The 14,603-nt window shown below is 39.3% G+C and overlaps 1 pseudogene; it reads left to right on the top strand.

The window, feature by feature from the left end:
- Window positions 1–5,801: 5,801 nt before the first annotated feature.
- The window catches only part of LOC134575163 (oocyte zinc finger protein XlCOF7.1-like), a 68,548-nt pseudogene continuing 59,746 nt past the window's right edge, over window positions 5,802–14,603 (top strand).

The raw sequence follows: 14,603 nt of genomic DNA, 5'->3' as shown, positions 1-14,603 counted from the left end.
TGGCCATGAGGTGGAGTCAGTGAGGGGAGTAATAAGCATAGTGTAGAGTTTTAAAGAACATGTCCCTATAAGACACCATTGGTAGTGCCTGGCTATGGGTAAAGTGTGCAGTGAGCATGTCTCCCGGGCTTATGTCCTCCACTTCCCCATGCCTGATTGTAAGGTGTTCCAGTCCGGGATATATCTCAGTATCCTATAGAGTTTGAAAGTGCAATAGGCGGTGGGGTTAGAAGAGCACAGCATTGTGTCCAGATGGTTCTCCCAGTCAGCAGGCGTGAAGTGAAGGTATGCGAACCATGGAATGGGAAGGCCTGCAAAACGCTCCCGTAGCTCAGCAAGGGAGAAAATCCCACTCTCCGCCCACATCGTGAAAGGGTGGTAAGCGCCTGGGGAAAAGTCCGGGTTGTGAGTTAAAGGTAGGTGAATGGTATGTATTGGGTCAACACCCAGTTTGGAGCGAGACTGTTTCCATGCCTTAATAGGGATAGCTAGGAGGGGATTAGATAGGATATATTTAGGGAGTAGGTGGTGTGGCCTGTGAAGGAGAGACATGAGTGGGTTTGGTGATGCCAGATAGGACTCCAGGGGCAAGTTAGAAAATCTGTTTTGAGATCCAGTCTAGCGCATGTCTAAACTGTGCTGCCAGACTGTATTCCCCGGCGTTAGGCAGGTTTAGACTGCCATCAGCCAGGTGTTGGTTTAATTTGGTAAGGCTAAGGCGTGCCCTACGCCCCTTCCAGAGATATTGTCTGAGATGTTTGTTCAACAAACACTCGTCACTTTTCGAGAGGAGTATTGGGAACGTCTGGAGGGGTTATAACAGTTTAGGAAAACTGACCAATTTGTAAAGATTGGCCCTTCCGATGTAAGATGAAGGCAACTTGCTTGGAGTTATTTATCAATCTGTTTCACTATCTTTTTCCTGGAAGGGGAATCACCTTAATCCTGCTAGTATGTGCTTCTACCACACACCTCTGTCACGGCTACCCCTGTCTGTGTGTGTGATGCCAGCCTTCTCTATCATAAAGTCCTGTACAGTGCACAGGGCTGAGAAATGCTATGCTAGGGCTACCTGTTTATAATCAGGTCTTATAATCATCACAATCCCCACATTTATACCGTGACCTCACTGTATCTCAATTAAACAGCTGCCGCTGTCAATGTAACCACTGATAAGATATAACAATACACCACACATGGCCGCTATCACGTAATCTACTCTGCTGCCCTTTGTGTTTCTGTATTGCTGAGCCGATCAGCTCATGTGTGCTTGTTGGGACTCTATGTGGGTTTTTGTTTCCCAATCTAACATCAGAGAGCACCTACCTGAGGATGAATGGCTTCTGCTGAGTCACTGACACAAAGACAGAAGTAAAATTATTTTCAAAATAAAACTACACATGGCAATCCACCACTGCTAATGGCTTGTTCCCACTTTCCTGTATGTTTTATTTCACAGCCTCTCTTACTAGTCAGGGCTAATATATATTTATTCAATATATGTTTCTTAAAGGATCACTATAGGGTCAGGAACACAAACATGTATTCCTGACCCTATAGTGTTAACACCACCATCTAGCCCACCTGGGCCCCTCATGCCTCCAAAAATATAGTACAAATCTTACTGTATTCAAGCCTGAAGCTGTAACTCTGCATGATGTTAAGACTCAGAAAAACAAGCAGTCTGCTGACAGGTGGTAGCCTGATCCAATCACAATGCTTCCCCATAGGATTGGCTGAGACTGACAAAGAGGCAGATCAGGGGCAGAGCCAGCATGATTCAAACACAGCCCTGGCCAATCAGCATCTCCTCATAGAGATGAATTGAATCAATGAATCTCTATGAGAAAAGTTCAGTGTCTGCATGCAGAGGGAGCCATGACCCAGGAAGGATCTCTAACAGCCAACGGAGTAAAAAATAACTATACATTAAAAAAATATATAAATTAATAAATAAAGATTCAAATAAATCTAATGAAAAAAATCTCACTTGTTGAAGTTCACCTCCTCTATTCTGCCTTCTGTCTCCAGCCTCCTCTCTCAAGCCTTCTGAATCCACATTCCAATCTTCTATCTTCAGGCAGTCAGCACGAGCTGGCCCACGCTGTGTTGTTGAAGATCTAATCTTCCAGACTCCCACATGCTGCTGCTTACAGCCTCAGGGGAGACAAGATGCTGTGCACAGTGCTGCCCTGTGCTTTGCTGACAGCAGATCTGAGTGGATGGAGGCATATTATGCCTCACTCAACTCTGAAGTCCCTCTGAGTGACTGCAACTGGAGGTGTTCCTAGCTTTCAATGTAAACACTGTATTTTCTCAGAAAATGAGAGGCTGCAGGGAGCTATAGATCTCACCTGAACAACCTCATTAAGCTGAAGTTGTTCAGGTGACTATAGTGTCCCTTTAAATATTTAGCCAGTATTTACTTCACAAATCACTTCAATAACAATTCTATCCAAATATATGTTAAAGCACAGGATAAAAGTGTGTAGTTGCTGTGACACTCCCAGAATCCCTCACCTCTCCAGTCAGCAGGTAGTTGACCTCCAGGGTCAGATCCAGGATCCTCTCGGTCATCTGATTCCTGTTTGTGTTTGTCATCATTAAGCCAATCAGGCAGCCTGAGAACAGACTCTTCTGGTTGTGGACAGGAATAAGAATATGCTGTGGCTCTGTAATTACAGATGTATTGTATTTCAAGGTACACTTCACACCTAAAATACATTGAGAATACAAAATAATAAAATCACTAAAAATAACAGATAAACTGTATATTTACCTCCCATAAATTATACACACAATCAGGGGGCTGTATGTTTACCTCCTATATGTTATATACATGGTATATACCTAGGGGGTGTATATTTACCCCATACATTATATACACAGTATATACAGGGGGTGTATATTTACCCCATACATTATATACACAGTATATACAGGGGGTGTATATTTACCCCATACATTATATACACAGTATATACAGGGGGTGTATATTTACCCCATACATTATATACACAGTATATACAGGGGGTGTATATTTACCCCATACATTATATACACAGTATATACAGGGGGTGTATATTTACCCCATACATTATATACACAGTATATACAGGGGGTGTATATTTACCCCATACATTATATACACAGTATATACAGGGGGTGTATATTTACCCCATACATTATATACACAGTATATACAGGGGGTGTATATTTACCCCATACATTATATACACAGTATATACAGGGGGTGTATATTTACCCCATACATTATATACACAGTATATACAGGGGGTGTATATTTACCCCATACATTATATACACAGTATATACAGGGGGTGTATATTTACCCCATACATTATATATACACAGTATATACAGGGGGTGTATATTTACCCCATACATTATATACACAGTATATACAGGGGGTGTATATTTACCCCATACATTATATACACAGTATATACAGGGGGTGTATATTTACCCCATACATTATATACACAGTATATACAGGGGGTGTATATTTACCCCATACATTATATACACAGTATATACAGGGGGTGTATATTTACCCCATACATTATATACACAGTATATACAGGGGGTGTATATTTACCCCATACATTATATACACAGTATATACAGGGGGTGTATATTTACCCCATACATTATATACACAGTATATACAGGGGGTGTATATTTACCCCCCATACATTATATACACAGTATATACAGGGGGTGTATATTTACCCCCCATACATTATATACACAGTATATACAGGGGGTGTATATTTACCCCCCATACATTATATACACAGTATATACAGGGGGTGTATATTTACCCCCCATACATTATATACACAGTATATACAGGGGGTGTATATTTACCCCATACATTATATACACAGTATATACAGGGGGTGTATATTTACCCCATACATTATATACACAGTATATACAGGGGGTGTATATTTACCCCATACATTATATATACACAGTATATACAGGGGGTGTATATTTACCCCATACATTATATACACAGTATATACAGGGGGTGTATATTTACCCCATACATTATATACACAGTATATACAGGGGGTGTATATTTACCCCATACATTATATACACAGTATATACAGGGGGTGTATATTTACCCCATACATTATATACACAGTATATACAGGGGGTGTATATTTACCCCATACATTATATACACAGTATATACAGGGGGTGTATATTTACCCCATACATTATATACACAGTATATACAGGGGGTGTATATTTACCCCATACATTATATACACAGTATATACAGGGGGTGTATATTTACCCCCCATACATTATATACACAGTATATACAGGGGGTGTATATTTACCCCCCATACATTATATACACAGTATATACAGGGGGTGTATATTTACCCCCCATACATTATATACACAGTATATACAGGGGGTGTATATTTACCCCCCATACATTATATACACAGTATATACAGGGGGTGTATATTTACCCCATACATTATATACACAGTATATACAGGGGGTGTATATTTACCCCATACATTATATACACAGTATATACAGGGGGTGTATATTTACCCCATACATTATATACACAGTATATACAGGGGGTGTATATTTACCCCATACATTATATACACAGTATATACAGGGGGTGTATATTTACCCCATACATTATATACACAGTATATACAGGGGGTGTATATTTACCCCATACATTATATACACAGTATATACAGGGGGTGTATATTTACCCCATACATTATATACACAGTATATACAGGGGGTGTATATTTACCCCATACATTATATACACAGTATATACAGGGGGTGTATATTTACCCCATACATTATATACACAGTATATACAGGGGGTGTATATTTACCCCATACATTATATACACAGTATATACAGGGGGTGTATATTTACCCCATACATTATATACACAGTATATACAGGGGGTGTATATTTACCCCATACATTATATATATATTTCCCACATACATTACAGGTAGTTCCCATTGATCTCACATTAGATACATAGAACATTATATTTGAACATTTCCTTTGTGTAACTGTATAGGAAGCTCATCATATAACAATAGTCACCTGACTGGCAGCTCCTCCCTGTGTCTCCCAGCACTGTATCCACTACCTCTGCACGATCTCACAGTAATGGGGCTTCTCAGGATAAACACACAGCAGCTGCTCAAACCTCAAAACACAGATACTGGGAGCTAGAATGTCATGGGCGCTTCAATGTGACGTCACTGGGAAACACACTACTGGGCGGCCATCTTTGTTTAGGGAAAAACTGCCATCAATAGCCATAGGAAGTGAGGGCAGATCTATTAATATCATGTTATAAGTGATGTGTAATGTAGCAGTATACATGATTCATATGCTCTCATCCTAAATGAATCACATTATTCATGGTAGTTTGTTTGTCCTCCCCCATGCAGTCAGACAGAACTTTCTAATACAGAAATAAATAATTTATTACATAAAATGGTAAATCAGCTCAGTCTGGTCTCAGATTATACTAATTATATTATTACTACACACACAGAAATTTCACACTTTTTTTTATACAAATCTATCTCATTATTTTACTGCACATTGAACCAATGTTTCAAAGATCTGCCCTGTGGCCCTAAGGAGAAAAGAAGACGTGTTGCCCTAAACAAAGATGGCTGCCCCGAATCAGCTATGCAGGGACGTCATATTTAAGCGCCCAGTTACATTGTAGTTCTCAGCTCTCGGGCCTACAAGTTTGAGCAGCTGCTGTGTGTTTATCCTGAGAAGCCCCATTACTGTGAGATCGTGCAGAGGTAGTGGATACAGTGCTGGGAAACACAGGGAGGAGCTGCCAGTCAGGTGACTATTGTTATATGATGAGCTTCCTATACAGTTACACAAAGGAAATGTTCAAATATAATGTTCTATGTATCTAATGTGAGATCAATGGGAACTACCTGTAATGTATGTGGGAAATATATATATAATGTATGGGGTAAATATACACCCCCTGTATATACTGTGTATATAATGTATGGGGTGAATATACACCCCCTGTATATACTGTGTATATAATGTATGGGGTAAATATACACCCCCTGTATATACTGTGTATATAATGTATGGGGTAAATATACACCCCCTGTATATACTGTGTGTATAATGTATGGGGGGGTAAATATACACCCCCTGTATATACTGTGTGTATAATGTATGGGGGGGTAAATATACACCCCCTGTATATACTGTGTGTATAATGTATGGGGGGGTAAATATACACCCCCTGTATATACTGTGTGTATAATGTATGGGGGGGTAAATATACACCCCCTGTATATACTGTGTGTATAATGTATGGGGGGGTAAATATACACCCCCTGTATATACTGTGTGTATAATGTATGGGGGGGTAAATATACACCCCCTGTATATACTGTGTATATAATGTATGGGGGGGGTAAATATACACCCCCTGTATATACTGTGTATATAATGTATGGGGGGGGTAAATATACACCCCCTGTATATACTGTGTATATAATGTATGGGGGGGGTAAATATACACCCCCTGTATATACTGTGTATATAATGTATGGGGGGGGTAAATATACACCCCCTGTATATACTGTGTATATAATGTATGGGGGGGGTAAATATACACCCCCTGTATATACTGTGTATATAATGTATGGGGGGGGTAAATATACACCCCCTGTATATACTGTGTATATAATGTATGGGGGGGGTAAATATACACCCCCTGTATATACTGTGTATATAATGTATGGGGGGGGTAAATATACACCCCCTGTATATACTGTGTATATAATGTATGGGGGGGGTAAATATACACCCCCTGTATATACTGTGTATATAATGTATGGGGGGGGTAAATATACACCCCCTGTATATACTGTGTATATAATGTATGGGGGGGGTAAATATACACCCCCTGTATATACTGTGTATATAATGTATGGGGGGGGTAAATATACACCCCCTGTATATACTGTGTATATAATGTATGGGGGGGGTAAATATACACCCCCTGTATATACTGTGTATATAATGTATGGGGGGGGTAAATATACACCCCCTGTATATACTGTGTATATAATGTATGGGGGGGGTAAATATACACCCCCTGTATATACTGTGTATATAATGTATGGGGGGGGTAAATATACACCCCCTGTATATACTGTGTATATAATGTATGGGGGGGGTAAATATACACCCCCTGTATATACTGTGTATATAATGTATGGGGGGGGTAAATATACACCCCCTGTATATACTGTGTATATAATGTATGGGGGGGGTAAATATACACCCCCTGTATATACTGTGTATATAATGTATGGGGGGGGTAAATATACACCCCCTGTATATACTGTGTATATAATGTATGGGGGGGGTAAATATACACCCCCTGTATATACTGTGTATATAATGTATGGGGGGGGTAAATATACACCCCCTGTATATACTGTGTATATAATGTATGGGGGGGGTAAATATACACCCCCTGTATATACTGTGTATATAATGTATGGGGGGGGTAAATATACACCCCCTGTATATACTGTGTATATAATGTATGGGGGGGGTAAATATACACCCCCTGTATATACTGTGTATATAATGTATGGGGGGGGTAAATATACACCCCCTGTATATACTGTGTATATAATGTATGGGGGGGGTAAATATACACCCCCTGTATATACTGTGTATATAATGTATGGGGGGGGTAAATATACACCCCCTGTATATACTGTGTATATAATGTATGGGGGGGGTAAATATACACCCCCTGTATATACTGTGTATATAATGTATGGGGGGGGTAAATATACACCCCCTGTATATACTGTGTATATAATGTATGGGGGGGGTAAATATACACCCCCTGTATATACTGTGTATATAATGTATGGGGGGGGTAAATATACACCCCCTGTATATACTGTGTATATAATGTATGGGGGGGGTAAATATACACCCCCTGTATATACTGTGTATATAATGTATGGGGGGGGTAAATATACACCCCCTGTATATACTGTGTATATAATGTATGGGGGGGGTAAATATACACCCCCTGTATATACTGTGTATATAATGTATGGGGGGGGTAAATATACACCCCCTGTATATACTGTGTATATAATGTATGGGGGGGGTAAATATACACCCCCTGTATATACTGTGTATATAATGTATGGGGGGGGTAAATATACACCCCCTGTATATACTGTGTATATAATGTATGGGGGGGGTAAATATACACCCCCTGTATATACTGTGTATATAATGTATGGGGGGGGTAAATATACACCCCCTGTATATACTGTGTATATAATGTATGGGGGGGGTAAATATACACCCCCTGTATATACTGTGTATATAATGTATGGGGGGGGTAAATATACACCCCCTGTATATACTGTGTATATAATGTATGGGGGGGGTAAATATACACCCCCTGTATATACTGTGTATATAATGTATGGGGGGGGTAAATATACACCCCCTGTATATACTGTGTATATAATGTATGGGGGGGGTAAATATACACCCCCTGTATATACTGTGTATATAATGTATGGGGGGGGTAAATATACACCCCCTGTATATACTGTGTATATAATGTATGGGGGGGGTAAATATACACCCCCTGTATATACTGTGTATATAATGTATGGGGGGGGTAAATATACACCCCCTGTATATACTGTGTATATAATGTATGGGGGGGGTAAATATACACCCCCTGTATATACTGTGTATATAATGTATGGGGGGGGTAAATATACACCCCCTGTATATACTGTGTATATAATGTATGGGGGGGGTAAATATACACCCCCTGTATATACTGTGTATATAATGTATGGGGGGGGTAAATATACACCCCCTGTATATACTGTGTATATAATGTATGGGGGGGGTAAATATACACCCCCTGTATATACTGTGTATATAATGTATGGGGGGGGTAAATATACACCCCCTGTATATACTGTGTATATAATGTATGGGGGGGGTAAATATACACCCCCTGTATATACTGTGTATATAATGTATGGGGGGGGTAAATATACACCCCCTGTATATACTGTGTATATAATGTATGGGGGGGGTAAATATACACCCCCTGTATATACTGTGTATATAATGTATGGGGGGGGTAAATATACACCCCCTGTATATACTGTGTATATAATGTATGGGGGGGGTAAATATACACCCCCTGTATATACTGTGTATATAATGTATGGGGGGGGTAAATATACACCCCCTGTATATACTGTGTATATAATGTATGGGGGGGGTAAATATACACCCCCTGTATATACTGTGTATATAATGTATGGGGGGGGTAAATATACACCCCCTGTATATACTGTGTATATAATGTATGGGGGGGGGTAAATATACACCCCCTGTATATACTGTGTATATAATGTATGGGGGGGGTAAATATACACCCCCTGTATATACTGTGTATATAATGTATGGGGGGGGTAAATATACACCCCCTGTATATACTGTGTATATAATGTATGGGGGGGGTAAATATACACCCCCTGTATATACTGTGTATATAATGTATGGGGGGGGTAAATATACACCCCCTGTATATACTGTGTATATAATGTATGGGGGGGGTAAATATACACCCCCTGTATATACTGTGTATATAATGTATGGGGGGGGTAAATATACACCCCCTGTATATACTGTGTATATAATGTATGGGGGGGGGTAAATATACACCCCCTGTATATACTGTGTATATAATGTATGGGGGGGGGTAAATATACACCCCCTGTATATACTGTGTATATAATGTATGGGGGGGGGTAAATATACACCCCCTGTATATACTGTGTATATAATGTATGGGGGGGGGTAAATATACACCCCCTGTATATACTGTGTATATAATGTATGGGGGGGGGTAAATATACACCCCCTGTATATACTGTGTATATAATGTATGGGGGGGGTAAATATACACCCCCTGTATATACTGTGTATATAATGTATGGGGGGGGGTAAATATACACCCCCTGTATATACTGTGTATATAATGTATGGGGGGGGGTAAATATACACCCCCTGTATATACTGTGTATATAATGTATGGGGGGGGGTAAATATACACCCCCTGTATATACTGTGTATATAATGTATGGGGGGGGGTAAATATACACCCCCTGTATATACTGTGTATATAATGTATGGGGGGGGGTAAATATACACCCCCTGTATATACTGTGTATATAATGTATGGGGGGGGGTAAATATACACCCCCTGTATATACTGTGTATATAATGTATGGGGGGGGGTAAATATACACCCCCTGTATATACTGTGTATATAATGTATGGGGGGGGGTAAATATACACCCCCTGTATATACTGTGTATATAATGTATGGGGGGGGGTAAATATACACCCCCTGTATATACTGTGTATATAATGTATGGGGGGGGGTAAATATACACCCCCTGTATATACTGTGTATATAATGTATGGGGGGGGGTAAATATACACCCCCTGTATATACTGTGTATATAATGTATGGGGGGGGGTAAATATACACCCCCTGTATATACTGTGTATATAATGTATGGGGGGGGGTAAATATACACCCCCTGTATATACTGTGTATATAATGTATGGGGGGGGTAAATATACACCCCCTGTATATACTGTGTATATAATGTATGGGGGGGTAAATATACACCCCCTGTATATACTGTGTATATAATGTATGGGGGGGTAAATATACACCCCCTGTATATACTGTGTATATAATATACACCCCCTGTATATACTGCGTATATAATATACACCCCCTGTATATACTGCGTATATAATATACACCCCCTGTATATACTGCGTATATAATATACACCCCCTGTATATACTGCGTATATAATATACACCCCCTGTATATACTGCGTATATAATATACACCCCCTGTATATACTGCGTATATAATATACACCCCCTGTATATACTGCGTATATAATATACACCCCCTGTATATACTGCGTATATAATATACACCCCCTGTATATACTGCGTATATAATATACACCCCCTGTATATACTGCGTATATAATATACACCCCCTGTATATACTGCGTATATAATATACACCCCCTGTATATACTGCGTATATAATGTATGGGGGGGGGTAAATATACACCCCCTGTATATACTGTGTATATAATGTATGGGGGGGGGTAAATATACACCCCCTGTATATACTGTGTATATAATGTATGGGGGGGGGTAAATATACACCCCCTGTATATACTGTGTATATAATGTATGGGGGGGGGTAAATATACACCCCCTGTATATACTGTGTATATAATGTATGGGGGGGGGTAAATATACACCCCCTGTATATACTGTGTATATAATGTATGGGGGGGGGTAAATATACACCCCCTGTATATACTGTGTATATAATGTATGGGGGGGGGTAAATATACACCCCCTGTATATACTGTGTATATAATGTATGGGGGGGGGTAAATATACACCCCCTGTATATACTGTGTATATAATGTATGGGGGGGGGTAAATATACACCCCCTGTATATACTGTGTATATAATGTATGGGGGGGGGTAAATATACACCCCCTGTATATACTGTGTATATAATGTATGGGGGGGGGTAAATATACACCCCCTGTATATACTGTGTATATAATGTATGGGGGGGGGTAAATATACACCCCCTGTATATACTGTGTATATAATGTATGGGGGGGTAAATATACACCCCCTGTATATACTGTGTATATAATGTATGGGGGGGTAAATATACACCCCCTGTATATACTGTGTATATAATATACACCCCCTGTATATACTGCGTATATAATATACACCCCCTGTATATACTGCGTATATAATATACACCCCCTGTATATACTGCGTATATAATATACACCCCCTGTATATACTGCGTATATAATATACACCCCCTGTATATACTGCGTATATAATATACACCCCCTGTATATACTGCGTATATAATATACACCCCCTGTATATACTGCGTATATAATATACACCCCCTGTATATACTGCGTATATAATATACACCCCCTGTATATACTGCGTATATAATATACACCCCCTGTATATACTGCGTATATAATATACACCCCCTGTATATACTGCGTATATAATATACACCCCCTGTATATACTGCGTATATAATATACACCCCCTGTATATACTGCGTATATAATATACACCCCCTGTATATACTGCGTATATAATATACACCCCCTGTATATACTGCGTATATAATGTATGGTGGGTAAATACCGTATATACTCGAGTATAAGCCGACCCGAATATAAGCCGAGGCCCCTAATTTTACCCCAAAAAACTTGGAAAACTTATTGACTCGAGTATAAGACTAGGGTGGGAAATGCAGCAGCTACTGGTAAATTTCTAAATAAAATTAGATCCTAAAAAATATATATTAATTGAATATTTATTTACAGTGTGTGTATAATGAGTGCAGTGTGTGTATGAGTGCAGTGTGTGTGTATGAATGCAGTGTGTGTGTGTGTTGCAGAGCTTTGGTGGGGGTGGGCAATGTTATTATTATTTAAATTATTTTCATTTTTTTTTTTATTATTATTTCTTCTTATTATTATTTATTTAATTTGTTTTTTTGTTTTTTTATTTTATTATTATTATAATTATTTTTTTTTTTTCGGCCCCCCTCCCTGCTTGATATATGGCAGGGAGGGGGGCTCTCCTTCCCTGGTGGTCCAGCATTGGCAGTTCAATGGGGGCTGTGGGGGCTGGCAGAGCTGTAACTTACCTGTCCTGCAGCTCCTGTCAGCTCCCTCCTCCTCCGCGCCGTCCGTTCAGCTCTTCTGTCAGCTCACACTGTAAATCTCGCGAGAGCCGCGGCTCTCGCGAGATTTACACTGGGAGCTTACCAAGGTGCTGAACGGACTGCCCGGAGGAGGAGAGAGCTGACAGGAGCTGCAGGACAGGTAAGTTACAGCTCTGCCAGCCCCTAGTCTGTATTATGCCAATGCAAATTGCCATAATACAGACTATTGACTCGAGTATAAGCCGAGTTGGGGTTTTTCAGCACAAAAAATGTGCTGAAAAACTCTGCTTATACTCGAGATATGTATATGTCATGTGTAAATAGGGGCATAAATTCTCGGGATGAAAATATAATTTTGCCTCTTTATAAATCACTGGTAAGACCACACCTTGAATATGCTGTGCAATTTCGGGCGCCTGTTCTATAGAAAGATATCATGGCACTAGAAAAAGTGTAGAGACGAACTACAAAATTGATAAAAGGAATAGAGCATTTTAGTTACAAAGAAAGGTCACAACATTTTAATCTGTTTAGTTTGGTAAAACGGCGCCTGAGAGGGGAAATGGATAACATTATACAAATATATTTGGGGTCAGTACAAAAAATTTTCTGGAAATCTTTTCATAGGACACGAGGTCACACATTTAGGCTGGAAGAAAGGAGATTTCATCTAAGGCAAAGAAAAGTATTTTTTTTACAGTAAGAGCAATAAGGATATGGAATTCTCTGCCTGAAGAGGTGGTTTTGTCAGAGTCATTACAGATGTTTAAACTGCAATTGGATAAATACTTGCAAAAATATAACATACAGGGATATAATTTCTAATTAGTGGGGTAACAGCTGCTTGATCCAAGGATTAGTCTGACTGCCATTTTGGGGTCAAGAAGGAATTTTTTCCTAGTTTGTTGCAAAATTGGAAGTGCTTCAGACTGTTTTTTTTTTTTTTTTAACTTCTTTTGGATCAACAGCAAAAACATATGTGAGGAAGGCGGAACTTTATGGACGCCAGTCTCTTTTCAATTATCTATGTAAATATGTAGATACAGTTTTTATGCTGCTGATCCGGGTCTATGATATCCCTAGGTGGGGATTGTTCCACCTGAAGTCCATTTCACGAGAGCAGGTCATTGCTCTAGTATATGTAAGTAGGTTTGTCTTTTTCTTTTTTATACACCTACATACTACACCATATGGTTTATCTCTTTCCTTTTTATGTGCTGACCACATCCACCTGAAAGCCTAGCTGTGCTGCTCCACACAAAGAAATCCATAGACGGGGATTAGCTCTAACAAGTGTGAGTGTTCAGTCTGGCACTATATAATTTTTTCCACTATTACCACTACGTGCTGCACTATTATTGTCTTTTTATTTTATTTTAAGATCTATACTTCTGGAAATCGTTCCAATTACGTATGCAATCTTTTTGTCATTAGCGCTGTTTACCTTACCATATTTTCCATCTCGATTTGTTTTGCACAAGGTTGGGGGAACACCTTGTTGGTGAATTGCAACGCGTGAGAGAGAGTGACGGCTTATTTCTGTTTTGTTATACCCTAAGCATTTCAAGTTCCTTCTATAAGTAGCTCCATCTGTCCACAACATGACCCTCTTTGAATAAAGAGAAAACTACAATATAGATGTAAATGACATATTCAGTATTTAT

Source organism: Pelobates fuscus, chromosome 10 (assembly GCF_036172605.1).
Source record: "Pelobates fuscus isolate aPelFus1 chromosome 10, aPelFus1.pri, whole genome shotgun sequence".
Taxonomy (NCBI): Eukaryota; Metazoa; Chordata; class Amphibia; order Anura; family Pelobatidae; genus Pelobates; species Pelobates fuscus.
This window is presented reverse-complemented; position numbering and strand designations above follow the sequence as displayed.